Consider the following 14004-nt stretch of genomic DNA (forward strand, 5'->3'; position numbering starts at 1 on the left):
CAGAAGACAGATTAAAGAAGAATCATAAACAAGGTGTTTAGGACTCAGTTAGTTGGAGAAAGAGAAGAACAAGATCCAGGATATGTTCCAAGATAGAGAAGAAAAAAAAAAAACCTTTCTTCTATTTTCTTAAATGTTTGTCCCAAGGACATGCAAATTAACTGTCCAAAGACAGTCAATTTTTATTTTTAATTTATGCATATAGAGGTTCCATAAAAAAGAAGTGAAAATCCAGAGACAGACCTGGGGCTTTACATAGCATTTTAACAAAGACCAATAAATGCTGGAAGAGTGTGTAAAAGAGGAAAGTGTGAGCGGTAGACCCTAGGGACAGTAAATGGTAGGAAAGTTATAGGAAGTATAGGGTGATAAGAATTGTTTAGTAAGGTCTGCTGACACAGACTGACCTCAGGCCACCTCGGGTGGTAAGAATACTCTCCTGTGATTAAGGGGAGCTGTCTTCCTGGCACAGGACAGGAGGATACATTTACCAATGGAAATTTCCTTTACTGAAGGGACATTTGCATCCTGCTTTTAGACAGAGAGCAGGGAGGCTGGGGGTTCCTTCTGTGTCTGTTGTTTCTCACTTGCATTCAACTAAAAATAATCCTTACACCAAATCAGCATATTTTGGAGTGGTATGTTGTCATTTCTTTTACCAGACTCCTACCTATGTCCTTGGTGGATGGTACTGTCCACTGTCACCAGTGGAGGAAGAGATTATAGGAAGAGGAGCCAAATTAAGGTGGGAAATGATGACTTCATTTGGGGTCATGTTGGCTGAAAGTACCTCAGGATTCCTCACCCCGGTGTGTTAAAGAGACATAAGGTGAATCTGACCTCTGGAGAGAAATCTGAACTGGAGGTGTAAATTGAGAGAATAGTGCTTTTTTTTAGCTAGTGGTTGGAGTCAGGAGAAAGTTTACCTCAGAAAAGGAATTTTATTTCTAAAGGCATGAAAAGAGCCATGTGGCAGGCAAACCAACCCACCAACAAACATAGGGGGTACTTACACAAAAAGAATAAAACCAGTAAGAGTCAGAAAGACAGCAAGACCATAGCAACAGGAATAATAACCAAAACCTAAAATCACGATGTATCTCTTACACTGGTTCTTGGTGCTTTGCAGATTTAAATCTTGTCACTGCTCTGAGATTGTGTTTGTTTTATTGTCATTCCCACCTTGCAGGGAGGACATGCATGCAGTCCGTAGAACAGCCAAGGTGCAAGTCCAGGCAGTCTTACCTGACTGAGTTCATCCTCTTGCCTCCTTTAGCTGGTACATTGGCTCAAGTGGTAAAGCGCCTGCTTAGCAGGTGTGAGGCCCTGAATTCAAACCCCAGTACCACCAAAAAAAATTTCTTAATAGACAGCTGGTAGGACAATTAAAAATCAGTATATAAGAACTAGGTATGTAGCTCAGTGGTAGCACACTTGCCCAGCACAACAGAGGCTGTGGGCTCTTTCTTAGGCCTAGTATAATTGATGATAATACAAAACTCAGGAGATACAAATTTCTGAGGAATATATCCTGAAACAAAATGGATTTTTAGTTTAATATTTGGCACAATGACTTTATAATAATTCCTAGTGCTTGAAAGTCTTCATTGAAAAAATAAGTCACCATACATTATACTTGAGAAGCTATTTCATGTAATAATTCACCCTTGGAACTATAGATATTATAGTTTGGAAATATCTGAAATGCAAAATTGCTTATTGCAATATCATTCAGAGTAGAAAAATTGGAGATAAAGTTTCTATCCATGAGTAAACTATTGAATTAATCTCAATACAAAGACTATAATGCAATTGTCAAATGTTGGTTACGCAAGCTTTTTAGTAATATGAGGAAATATTTCTACAAGTTGAAAAGGCAGGTTATAAAACTTTATGTTTATTGGTGTTTAAAAATGTGCAATGAAAAAATGAAGTAAGAATGACGTCAAATATTCACAGCGCCTACCACCAGACAGTAAGGGTAGGGCTAACTTTGTAAAAACCTTGACTCTATTCTATTGTTATTTCTTCATCAGTTTGAACATCCTTTTGTTTCCCCTCTGTATAAACTACTAGAGTCATAGGAAGTGTTAGAACAGCACTCTCAAATGGAGCAGGATGGGTGACATGAGGAGGACAAGGCTACAGTAACTCCACAATGACCTCGGGTAACTGTGGCTGCGTCCTAGGCTGCTTGGATCATTAGAACCCAGGTACAAAGCAGGTGGTCTCTGTCCCCTCCCCTCAATCCAACCTGTTACTCTGTTTCACAGATCGGCAGTAGAGGGATGCTTCAACTTCTTGGGTCCTAGGTCTCAGACATACTGCCACAGGTAGAAGCAGTCTTTTTTCTTAAGCTTCTCTTTCCTTATGTCATATGTTCCCAGGAATAAGATAATAAACAAACAAATAAACTAATGTTGCAAAAAGGAGGTGACTCCAAGGGATAACTGGTGCCAGGAAGTTAGCTAGTCCCCATGATTATTCTCAAGGTTGAGAAGTATAAAGTCTGGGGAACTGAAAATCACAAACTCCTGCAAACAAGGACTGGGAGTCTCATGATACAGTGTGGCTGACTTGCTGAGATTTTGCTCTACCTTGACCCTATGACCACCTGACCAATCTCACCAGTCATTGGTTTGTTCTCTGTCAAGGAGTCTGGAATTTCTTTTCCATTTAGAGAATTTCCTGCTCTTATCACTTTCCAGCTCTAATTCTCTCAGTTAGATCCCATAACTCTATAACCTCAAAGATCATTCAAACAGTCTTATGACGGATCTTCAACAGAACAGCAGCAGGGCTGCCAGGGCCCTTCATTGGAAGACTGAAGGCCAACAATGGAGCGGGGTATTCACCTCCCAGATCCTGAAAAGTGCTTTTCAAACAATATTTACTTGGAATAGTATCAATAGGTAGGACACTTCTACTTTTTTAAAGAATAGGTAGGCAAAAGAATTTCATAAAATTCTGAGTGAAAATTCAGTGACCCTGTGCAAAGAATCAACTGCTTATCATAAAATTGAGTGTGGCATCTAAGTAAAATAATCGATAAGCTTAGGCAAAAATTTTTAGGGTGTTCACTAATGGCTAACACAATGGGCAGTTCAGTTAAAAGGGATTTGTGAAACAGCAAGTGAATAGAGGGGTGTTATTAGGTCTAACAACTTCGGTGCCTGTGGAGGTGAAGATATTGCTGTTGTCCCTATGTCTATCAACCTGGCAAGGACTGGTGGAGTCCTTCAGACAAAGGTGTCTTTGGTTACCATGCTGCTTCCACTTGGTTCTCATTGTTATGCTGCAGGCTACCTTAACATGGGGCCTGCACCCCCACTAGGATTATGGGAACCACCTTGTGGCATCGTAAACTGTCATATGTTAGAACATCTGGTGCTGATTGCTGCCTAGGGAAATGCCCAGCTGTGGTGACCAGCAACTCACATGGCAAGACTTCACTTATTTAATCACACATGGGAATAGTGTCCATGCTGGTTCTCAGAACGCATCACTTGGACACCTAAGAGAATATAAAGATGGCAGCCTATGCAGGCTGCGATAACCGCTGAAACATTGCACTCTTAGCCACCGAGGAAAAGACATGGTCAAGTGTTACACTCATCTGATGAGCAGTACATGTCAATTACATCAGGCTTTTGCCTGAAAGTCAGGATGAGACCTCGTGCTTGCTGTGGAATGACAGGCATATTTTCCCATGGGGGATCACAGGAAAAGTGCCAAGAAGTGCATTTTGATTAATATGCTGTATTCATTCACAAACTTCCTTTCCAAGGTTTTCATTTCTCTTACGTGAACTGCTATGCAGACAATGTTGCAAACACTAAGATTTTTTAAATAGAAAGTTCACTTACTGATCTCAAGTGTTGGAATTGGTGAACTCACTCCTGTATTTAGCCTAAAATCATTTTAGGTGAGTGCACTTTTTGCACTACTGATATGATGTTTGTCAAGGTTTATCTTTAAAAAATGCAATCCACTTTAATTTTAGGTGAAAGATTAGTATATTCAATCAAAAATTCACAGAAGAGAAAAGCAAAGAGCTAAAGACAATCATAGTGATACATACCTGTAATCCCAGCACTTGGAAAGCTGAAGTAGAAGAATTGTGAGTTCAAGTAACCCCATGTGGATTACATAGTGAGACCCTGTCTCTAAATATATACACAAGCAAATAAATAAAGGCAATATAAACTAACGATCTCAAGTTTGTGCGAAACAATACTAAATGTTTGCCAAAGTTGAGCTTTTTTTTAGCTTTCTCTAAAATGATAGTGACCCAGTCCCTAAAGTACAGGTTGAAACTTATCTTTGATTCAAACAATGAATTTATTAAATGGTCACAATCCTTGTTAGATACTGGATTCAAAGTGGGGAAGAAAAGATACTGCCTAGAGCATGGAGTTGTGTGGAAGGTAAGAAGGAAAATTTACCTTAACAGCTACAGAAAAATCTGTACCTCACAAACTTCAGCATTGTGGATATGTGGTTTCTCAGATAAATAAATCTTTAATATTGTAACACCATTAAAATTTTACAAATATGCCTTTATTCACCAATCTTCTGATTAGAACCAAAACATTTCCTCTGAGTATATACTTGGTGATTAGACTAATGTTTTCTTTAATAACTTTAATATACTTCTAAAATTAGAACTGGGAAATTCTTGTAAAACTTTGAGCACAGACTACTTACTTTCAGAGTGTTTTAGTCACTATGACTTTCTCTGCAAAACAATGTCTTCAATGCACCTTTTTCCAAAGCAAAAGATTCAGCAATTCATCTTTATGTAGTATTTCTACTGTTTTTTAATTAATTTTCACAAAGTTGATAAGTATTTTGATAGATGTTTTTCATTTGTATAAGATTTAATTACATTTTCTAAATTATTATAAAAGTACAGCTGACACAGGTTTGGAAATACAAACACATGTGACTCACACTCAGCTGGAACAGAAAGGCAGGTGCATCTTGAGAATAGGTGATTAGCATGCACAAGCATTGGCTTATATGTTTTATAGAGAGTATTGGACCAGACTGCAAACTTGCTAGGATATTCCCCAAGAAAATTAAAGTCAGATAAAGTAGAATAAGATTTCTTTTACAATCTTTGTTCATGAGCATAAACGGTTTTTATATTGGTAAAAACAAGGGACGATTTGAAAATATCTCCACTCTTTCTAGAAAGTCTTTAGAATCAAAATTAATAGTGAATCAAACATGCAGCAAACCACAGTCTAATGGCTTTGTCAAACAACAGTGAGGTATAACGGTGTACCTGCAAAACAATGGAAATCCTGGCATTTTCAGAGCTAATTCCCATCTAAACAACAGACACAAGTTACAAGGTGATTTCACGTTGCTAGAACAATGTTCCTTTGAACATAATCAAATGCAACATATCTACAATAAGAATTAAGTCTCAGAATTAAGAATATTAAAATCATCAAAAGAAATTTGATGGCCAACTGACATTATGAGCCTTGCTCATTATACTACGGACTTAACAGTCAGCATTCTGTTTTGTTCTTCTTTCTACTTCTAGCCGTAGGTCACAGTCTTCCATGTACAGACCCCCAAACAGAATGTCAGGATGAGTGTACTGAAAAGCAATACCCTGATATTAGAGCAAAGTTTTCCTCACACATACGTGTCACTAACTTACCTGAATTTTAACAAAGCTCACAAGAGACACATTGGAGGACCACAAACAGCTGACAATGTTGACCAAGCGCCTAGGAAGAAATTAAACAGGAGTGGATCGACAATGAGTGTTACCGATGACACCTGTATTATTCCGTGATTCTCTGACTTTTACATTTAAAGAGTTTCCTACGGGAGTCTTATGGATATGACACCTTGTCTACCTTTATTTTAGCAATTTAAGTTTATATGGTCTTGCTTGGTCATTTGAATTAACTTTCATTAAAAACAATGTGTTTTGATATATTTTTTCATTTGTATGATGTTTAATTACATTTTAAAATTATCATAAAAGTATGACAGACATTTATGGGTTTGGAAATACAAACACATATGATTCCCACTCAATTAGTAGGATCAGAAAGGCAGGTGCATCTTGAGAATAGGTGATTAGCATGCAGAAGCACTGGCTCATATACTTTACACAGAGAGCTGGACCAGACTGCAAACTTGCAGGACATTCCCCAAGAAAATTAACAGAACCCAGATATTTGGTTTATATGTAAAATTCCATCTTCTGTTTGCATCCTGCATTATAGCAACATGTTTCTCAATTATCTCCAAGTTTTCCTCACTTCTGGTGAAATGGCCAGTGTGTTTTGTACAAAGATGTGGGTGTTTTCATGGAGGTTCGTGTTTTTCCAGATGTGGTTTGTCTGTGTCCACCTCCTTCAGTTTAAGCCCTCTCAGGTTGCAGAAAGCATCCTGGAGTCCATCTTTTGGAACTCAGGTTCGATAGTGGAGGGATTTTTAGATGATTTTTTTAGCTTGTTGTTACAGCAGAAGATAATATGGAGATTCCTGTATCTGTCTCTAGGAACCCAACTAAGCAATTTTGGTCACCTGGTCGTATAGCCTCATTGCCTTTGGGCCTGTGGCAGCGTGGCAGCTGCGCTGAAAAAGAGTTCATATATGGCGACCAAGAAGCAAAGAGCATGAGAAGCATCCAGGTTCCCAATATCCTCTACAAAGACACATCTTCGATGACCTAACTTCCTTCCACCATCCTGTGTGAGATTGGGTGTCTGTGTTTAGTAGTATTTATGAAAAATGTTTTCTTCTTCTTGTGATAAGAGTTATTTATTCTGAATTTTCATTTTTTTAAGCAATACTGTAATTTAATAGTTTTATGATTAAAATTGAAGGTTGAAACCCTACTTTCAGATGTTTGATTTAAAGTAAATTCAGACCTAATTTCTGGATAGGACTCAATTTTCACATTTACACCATATTGCATCTTATATCCCATCAGTTATTTTCTATGTTCATTAAAATGCCTTTTTATGTTATTTATAAGGATTTTGCATATACACTTGAACTCCAAAATTGGACTCTCAATCCGCAAGCCCAGTCATTTAGCAATGTAAAAATCCATTGGGTTTTGAGTCAGTATAAAAAGTTGTGAAGATTCTGAGGCTCTACCCTCCGTGAGAGGTAGGATGTTAGCTCGCAAAACTCTACAGATGCTGGAAGAAGACAGTAGACTCCATTTTTAAATAGTAGAGTGTGAGGGCTAGGCATGGTAGTTTACACCTGTAGTCCCCGCTACAAAGGAAGCATAGACAGGAAGATTGCTCACCAGGGCCAACCCAGGCAAAAACACTAGACCCTACCTGAAAAATAAATTTAAAAAGCAAAGACTGGAGAAACACCTGTCTTGAAATGGTTTAAACCCAGCACCACCAAACAACTTCAAAAATTTTTAAAATTTGAGCCATTGGCTCATGCTTGTTATCCTAGCTACTGAGGAGGCAGAGATCAGAACTACCTCAGGTCAAAGCCAGCCTGGGCAAAAAAGTTTGAGAGACTTTATCCCAAAAAAACCCATCACAAAAAAGGGCTGGTGGAGTGGCTCAAGGTGAAGGTCCTGACTTCTAACCCCAGTACTGCAAAAATAAATAAATAATAGAGATTTAAGATAAAAAAACTTTGGAGATTGCTGTCATAGTAACCAAATTCAGAAGAAAATGGGTAAGGTTCCCGTGGATAGGAAGGAACTCACTTCAGAATCAAGTACCATTAGCTCCCATCCCATCCCTTCTCTGTAATAAAGACAAGAAAATGAATTTGCTCCAGTTATCTGACTTAAGGAAAAAATAAAATTTTGGATGTAGAAGACATTTGAAACACATTAAAGCATTTTAGAAAATTAGCACTTTTAATAGTATAAAATTGTGATTGTAGACAGAGAATAAAATTATCAGAAAAGCATTAGTGGCAATTTTAATCTTAATATTACTCACTTTAAGAAGTCATATGAAGAAAAAGAGAATGCAGGTGATACCTCCTGTCATGTTTACTTCTTCTAAAAGCAGAAAAAGAGAAATTCTAATAATAGCAAAAGGAAAATATAATCTTAGTAAAATGGATGAAAGATTTTTAAATAGACATAGTAGCATAAGGAAAGTGCTGAAAGTTATTGAATGATGGGGTGGTGGGGGAAAGGATAAGGAAGAGTAATAGACGGTCTAGACTGCATAAAATACAATATATTCACAGGTGGAATTCCATGAGCCTTTGAACAACGAGCATGCACTCAAACAACGAAGAACAGGTATGTACAACAGGTCCTGTTGGGGGACATGGAGAGGATAAAGTAGGGTGAACATGGTGACTGTGTTTTATATATGGGGTGAAACCTGTCCAAATCATTTTAAGTCAGCAGGGGAAGGAGAGGGATGAGGGAGAATGACGGGGATGAACCTAACCCAGGTACATTGTATGGATGCATGAAAAAGTCACAAGACCCTGCACAGCTATATATGCTAGCAAAAAATGTAAAAAAGATAAATGATAGACACAACAGGAACACACATTAACTAAAACCACACTGACAGTTAAGGGTGAGTCTAATCCAAAATGCTTAATAAACATTTTAATGAACTTTCAAGTTACAAATATAGCTTCTAAAAGACCAAGCAGAACCATTGCTCACACTTTCACTGTGGGAAACCTTTTGAGAAAGATGAATTAATGAATTCCTTCCTTGTGTGTATTATTCTCACCCCCCCTTCTAAAATTAACAGCTCCATGGCACTTTTTTTCATCCTTAATTTCTGTTTCCTGGTGGTCAGTGTGCTATGCCCCATGTCTATGACATCCCACATCTATTCCCACAGACGGAGCAGTTTGTGATGTCCTAATTAAATGCACTGTGGGGTCTGCACATTTAAAGAATAAATAATTGTTCTAAGAGTCCACATGAGCACAAGTAAAAACAGAACACGGTGCTCCTAAGCAAATAACTTGCAGGCAAAAATGAGAGATAACATGAAAAGGGCAGATAATACCATCGCTTCCTAATGGCTAGCATCTGGGCAGCCACATTTATTGAGCATTTCATATGAAGAAAGATAAATGCATTAAATATTGCTGGTCATGGAGTTTCATTGATAAATCTTTAACTCACAATGTTCCCAGGACCTGGTTTTGAAATCACCAGCTACTTAGATTTTCCTTGAAAAAAAAAAACATACAGGAGTATTTTTCCTTTAGCTGTGGGAGATAAAAATAACTGCTATATGAAATTTTTGTCAAATTAATTTGCTGAAATTCATCTCTCTTTATCTGTTTTTGGGTCATTTGTAAGCTTTTCATCTTTAAAGAAAATGAGTAGTGATAAACAGGAAGAGAAACAGCAGTTCCCTCTAGTTAAGGCAATATTAAGATTACTACTTGAAAAAACCCATCTGATAAAAAAGCAAAAATCTCTGAAATTGTGCAAACCATTCATTTCCACTTGTTTCTCACCGTGTTCCCTTTCGATAACTACAAAGGCAGTGAGGATTCTTTGAAATGACTTATTTGCTAATGTGCCTTTTTTATTTCAAACGTGGGATTCCAGGAAGTTCTGAGGATTGAAGCAGAATCATTCCTCATGAAGCCTCAGCTCTGTGCATCTGTCTACAGTCTGAACATCTCCAGATCTAAAGACAATCAAGGGCACGTGAGTGAAGAACCGGCCAATCCTCTGCAGATCCAGGATCCATCAGTGGAAAGCTAATGCCCTCCCCGTTGAAAGCATATAATCATCTTGAAGTATCTTCTTTGTTTTTCTTTTTTTTTTTTTTAAGAGAATGTCAAAAAGCAGAGTCTAATTTTATGTGCCTGGGAGTAGCTATCTAAGCTTCAGGCAATACAAATGCTGCTATTACTGAGAGTGAAAGCTCTGTGTAATTAACAAACACCATCAGCCTTACAGTTCCTGCAGAATGCGGTAAGTTCCTTGCCCGAAGGCTGCTCTCATCCTAGTAAGTCTGTTTACCCTGTCCAAGATTAGATTAGTTTAATTATTATGAAAAAGACTGCTAAGATCTTACAGCCTAATTATGCAAATGCTTCTAAATGTTCACAAAAGTAATTTATTTATTTGGAGATAAATGAATCTGTTTTGTCATAAAACAGATTGCAGTCCTGGTAGTGTACAAAGCAGGGTTATGTAGCCTTGGGCAAATCTTCCACCACAAATATCACTGGGATCCCTAGATTATAACATTTAAAAATACATAAATGTTTTTGGCAGGTTTTTATTGTTTTTGTAAATTATAGTAATCCCAGAAAGAACTATCACAGGTTTAATATTCACCAACCTTGTTATGAAAACATGGCTTCTCAGCAGAGCATTTAAAATATGCTAACAGCTAGAACATTCCTAGCAGGCCTATTAAGGTACACCTGTTTTATTATGCCTCTGAGCAGATACCTTCACTCTACTATTGTTTTCCCTCTTCTTCCTTAGAGTGTCATAGCTTAAGTAACTCATAAAAGAAGATGCTGAAAACAAATAGTTGAATATATGCGTAGATCATATTATACATATTACTTTTACCTATAAAATTAGTATGATATTTTAAAAAGCTAACCTAATGTTACTATCTCAAAATGGCTTGTAAAGATCTTCAAACAATACCTCAATATTTAATTTGGCCAAAACATACAAACCTGGAAATTTAATCCTACCAAATATCTATTACCAAATGTCAATAACAACCTGAATAGTTGTGTCAAATGTGTCATTGACACCAGCAATGTCCTTAATACTCAATTTAACCCAACAGAGGTCATTTGTTCAGAGCTTCAAGCCTTGACGTCAAAAAGCTTTTTAAAAATTTTGCAAAGTCTAAGCACTTTTAACATAAACAAATATTCAAGGAGTGGAGCAGGTAGCTGATAAGGAAACTGTGATAGGTGTGTACTGTTATTGCCTGCCTGACATTTGCTTTCCTCCTTCTAGAAAGCAGGCCCAGGTGGCCTGAGAATAATCTCTCTGCTAGGTTTAATTGACAAAGAATGTGAGTCCATCACCCTTCCCTGCTAATATAAGAGTAATCACATTTCCAAAGTCAAGTTGATCTCAGGATTTACTTGCCAGAAGCCATCAGAAAGTGATGGTGATGGTGATGTCAGAGACAATGACGATGACAAAGTAATAATAGTGGCAACATAAAAAGCCATCATTTATTGAATACTTTCTACATTCTGTGATAAGCACCTTGCACATATAATCTCAGCTACTTTTCTACTGACTGTGCAAAGTTATCAGTCATGACACTTGGACTACTGTGTTAGTCAGACTGTGTTGCCAAGATGAAATACCTGCAGAACAACTTAAAAAGAAGGATTTATTTTAGTTCACAGGTTCAGAGATTTCTGTCTACATCTTTGGCACCATTGATCCTGGCCCGTGGTGAAGCAGAATATCATGGTGGTGGGAGCAGGTAGCACAGCCTACTCTCCTCATGGTGGACAGGAAGCAGAGACAAAGAGAGAAAGAGAGGGGCCTGGGGTGATATACACCCCTCCAAGGACATAGTCCAGCGATCTACTTCCTCCAGTGAGTCCACACTCCCTAAAGTTTCCAGAACCTCCTAAAATAGTGCAACCAGCAGGGGACCAGCCCTTCAATCTATGAGCCTTTGGGGGACTAACCTCTAACAGCCTGATGGCCATCTTATTGGGAGAAACTATCAAAGAGATGGAGCTCTGAGGACAGTGTTTGAGTACATACTGGACTTACTTTGCAATGAGAAATCCTGGCATTACAAGTGTTGTGTTGTAAGTAATGGATCCTAAAATAGAGATTGGGTCATGATTTGTCACACTATGAGGAACGATGTCCTGACTTGAGGAGACAATGCTCAAAAAACATCAAAATCCTGAGTGTGGGAATAGATGCAGAATTTGCACAATCTACCAGAGAAGGAGGTGGGTGCATGTTTTAGAGTTCATCTGGTGGTTGCTGTGCATTGTATATTTTAACATGTGCATGCAAGAAACAAAAAAGGGATGAGTCTTTGTTAGATGTCCACAGTGCAAGTAGTACAGGGTTGTGCAACTTTAGGTGCCCAGCAACTCTGAGCTTATACTCATAAACAAACTCTCCTCCTTCCATGAGCAGGGCTTCCACACTGCAGTCCAAAAGGACTGTCTGTGTTTCCCTGCATCACTGTGTAGAGGCAGGGATGCAGGTCTATCAGGTTCTTCACCAAAAATTCTATGCAACATCAAATAGGGAAGATTTTTTTTTTAGCTGAGGCTGTTAAACTGCCTTGGTGTGGGTCTTTCACACACCAGGTAGTAAGCACTATGGCTGTCTTACGCCAAGAAGGGTACAAGGAAAAGGTGTAGGAGGGTCAATGCAGTGGAAATATTATAAACTCATGTATGAAAATGGAAAAATGAGACCTGTTGAAACAATTCCAGGAGTGGATGGAAGAAAGAATAAAGGATAAAGGATATCAACTATGATATTGTAAGAACTTTTGTAAATGTCACAATGTACCCCCAGTACAGCAGTAATATGATAAAAATGTGAAAAAAAAGTAAGAAAGAGCCTGTCTGGAAGAGAAATGACTGACAAGGGGAAACGTAGAATCATGACTGCGATGGACTTGCAAGACGCTGGAATCGTGACTCCCCTTTCATAAGCTAGTTGGAGTGTGATCACTCACATTTACAACCAAAGTCATGGTGGGAAAAGAATGTTTGACGGCCGAATGAAATGAGCTAGAAGCCAATATCTGTTCCTCCTGTGTATGTTTATTATAAAAGTCAGTTTGTTTGTAGAAGTATGAGTCATGTTCATTTCAACTATGGGTCTTAAAAACACCAAATCAGGATATTTTCACCCGTGCTTCTTTTCCTTTTCAAATCTGGGGAGGTATGCAGCCACCTCTTAGGACTTTGATCAGAAACTTTTATTGCCAGTTTTCTGTATTCCTGTGCTTTTAACACTTAAGAAGGATAAATCTTGACAGCGATATTATGTCACCTAAATAAATATAGGGAAATGTTTCAGTCAGCGCTTCAATTACAGCAGAATACAGGTTCCTAGAAAGAGGTGTTTAGAAAGTGGAATCTTGACTTTTGTGTGTGCATGTGTTTAAATTCACTGCTATTTACATGCGCAGGACAACAGGGCAACAGGGAGATTCCAGCTGATATTCTGTTTCATAGTAAGAGGAGGACGTGAGCAATGAGTTTAATGGGCTTCTCTGACATCACCATTATCTTGGTTATTGAAGCCATTAGGAGCTGTTTGCTGTCAGCTAACAGATCTTATCTCAACTGCACCTGCTTTATAAGTATTCATTTCTAGCAAGACCATTAACATATTCCTTAAGTCAGTCAGAGGCAATTTGACTTAACAATTTTTTTTTGCTCCTTCTGACAAATTAACAAATATATAAATATATGGGTGCATGGAAATTCTACACCATTCAAATGATGAGGCTACAAAAGATCTATAGTTTCTGTGACTTATTTATCTTTATATAAATAACAGTTAAGATTCATTAGCAGTTATGATATTTTAGAAAGTTTCTGAATTAATACAGAAATAATTGCACTGGACAAATTAATGCAAACTTCTCTTTCATTTTGAGTAATCAGCAGAATTCTTCAAAACAATCAGTTAAGGATGTTTATTATAGCATTCTAACGTCGTCTAACTGACAGAATTCCAAGGATTAAGTGGCATTAGAGCTCTCAGCAAATCCCTAGTACACAGCAAGCACTCAGTTAATGATTGGGATATTAACACTGATGTCCTCAGTTCTATGCAGATATAGAATACAAAGTCAATTTGCTCCAGCTGTCAGTGGGAAGAGTTAAGGTAAAGGAGAAACTAAATCCAAGGAAGGAAGGAAGGAAAGGAAGATCACCAGGAATCATGAAAGGAGAGGGCAGTTGAAAAGACCAAAGAAATAGAAAGGTGACAGAGTAAATTAGGAAGCAGTTTTCAGCTCTAGCCTCTAGTCCTAAGGGGAAAGAGAAGCTGAAGCCTCCACT

The sequence above is a fragment of the Castor canadensis genome, chromosome 17, assembly GCF_047511655.1.
Source record: "Castor canadensis chromosome 17, mCasCan1.hap1v2, whole genome shotgun sequence".
Lineage (NCBI taxonomy): Eukaryota > Metazoa > Chordata > Mammalia > Rodentia > Castoridae > Castor > Castor canadensis.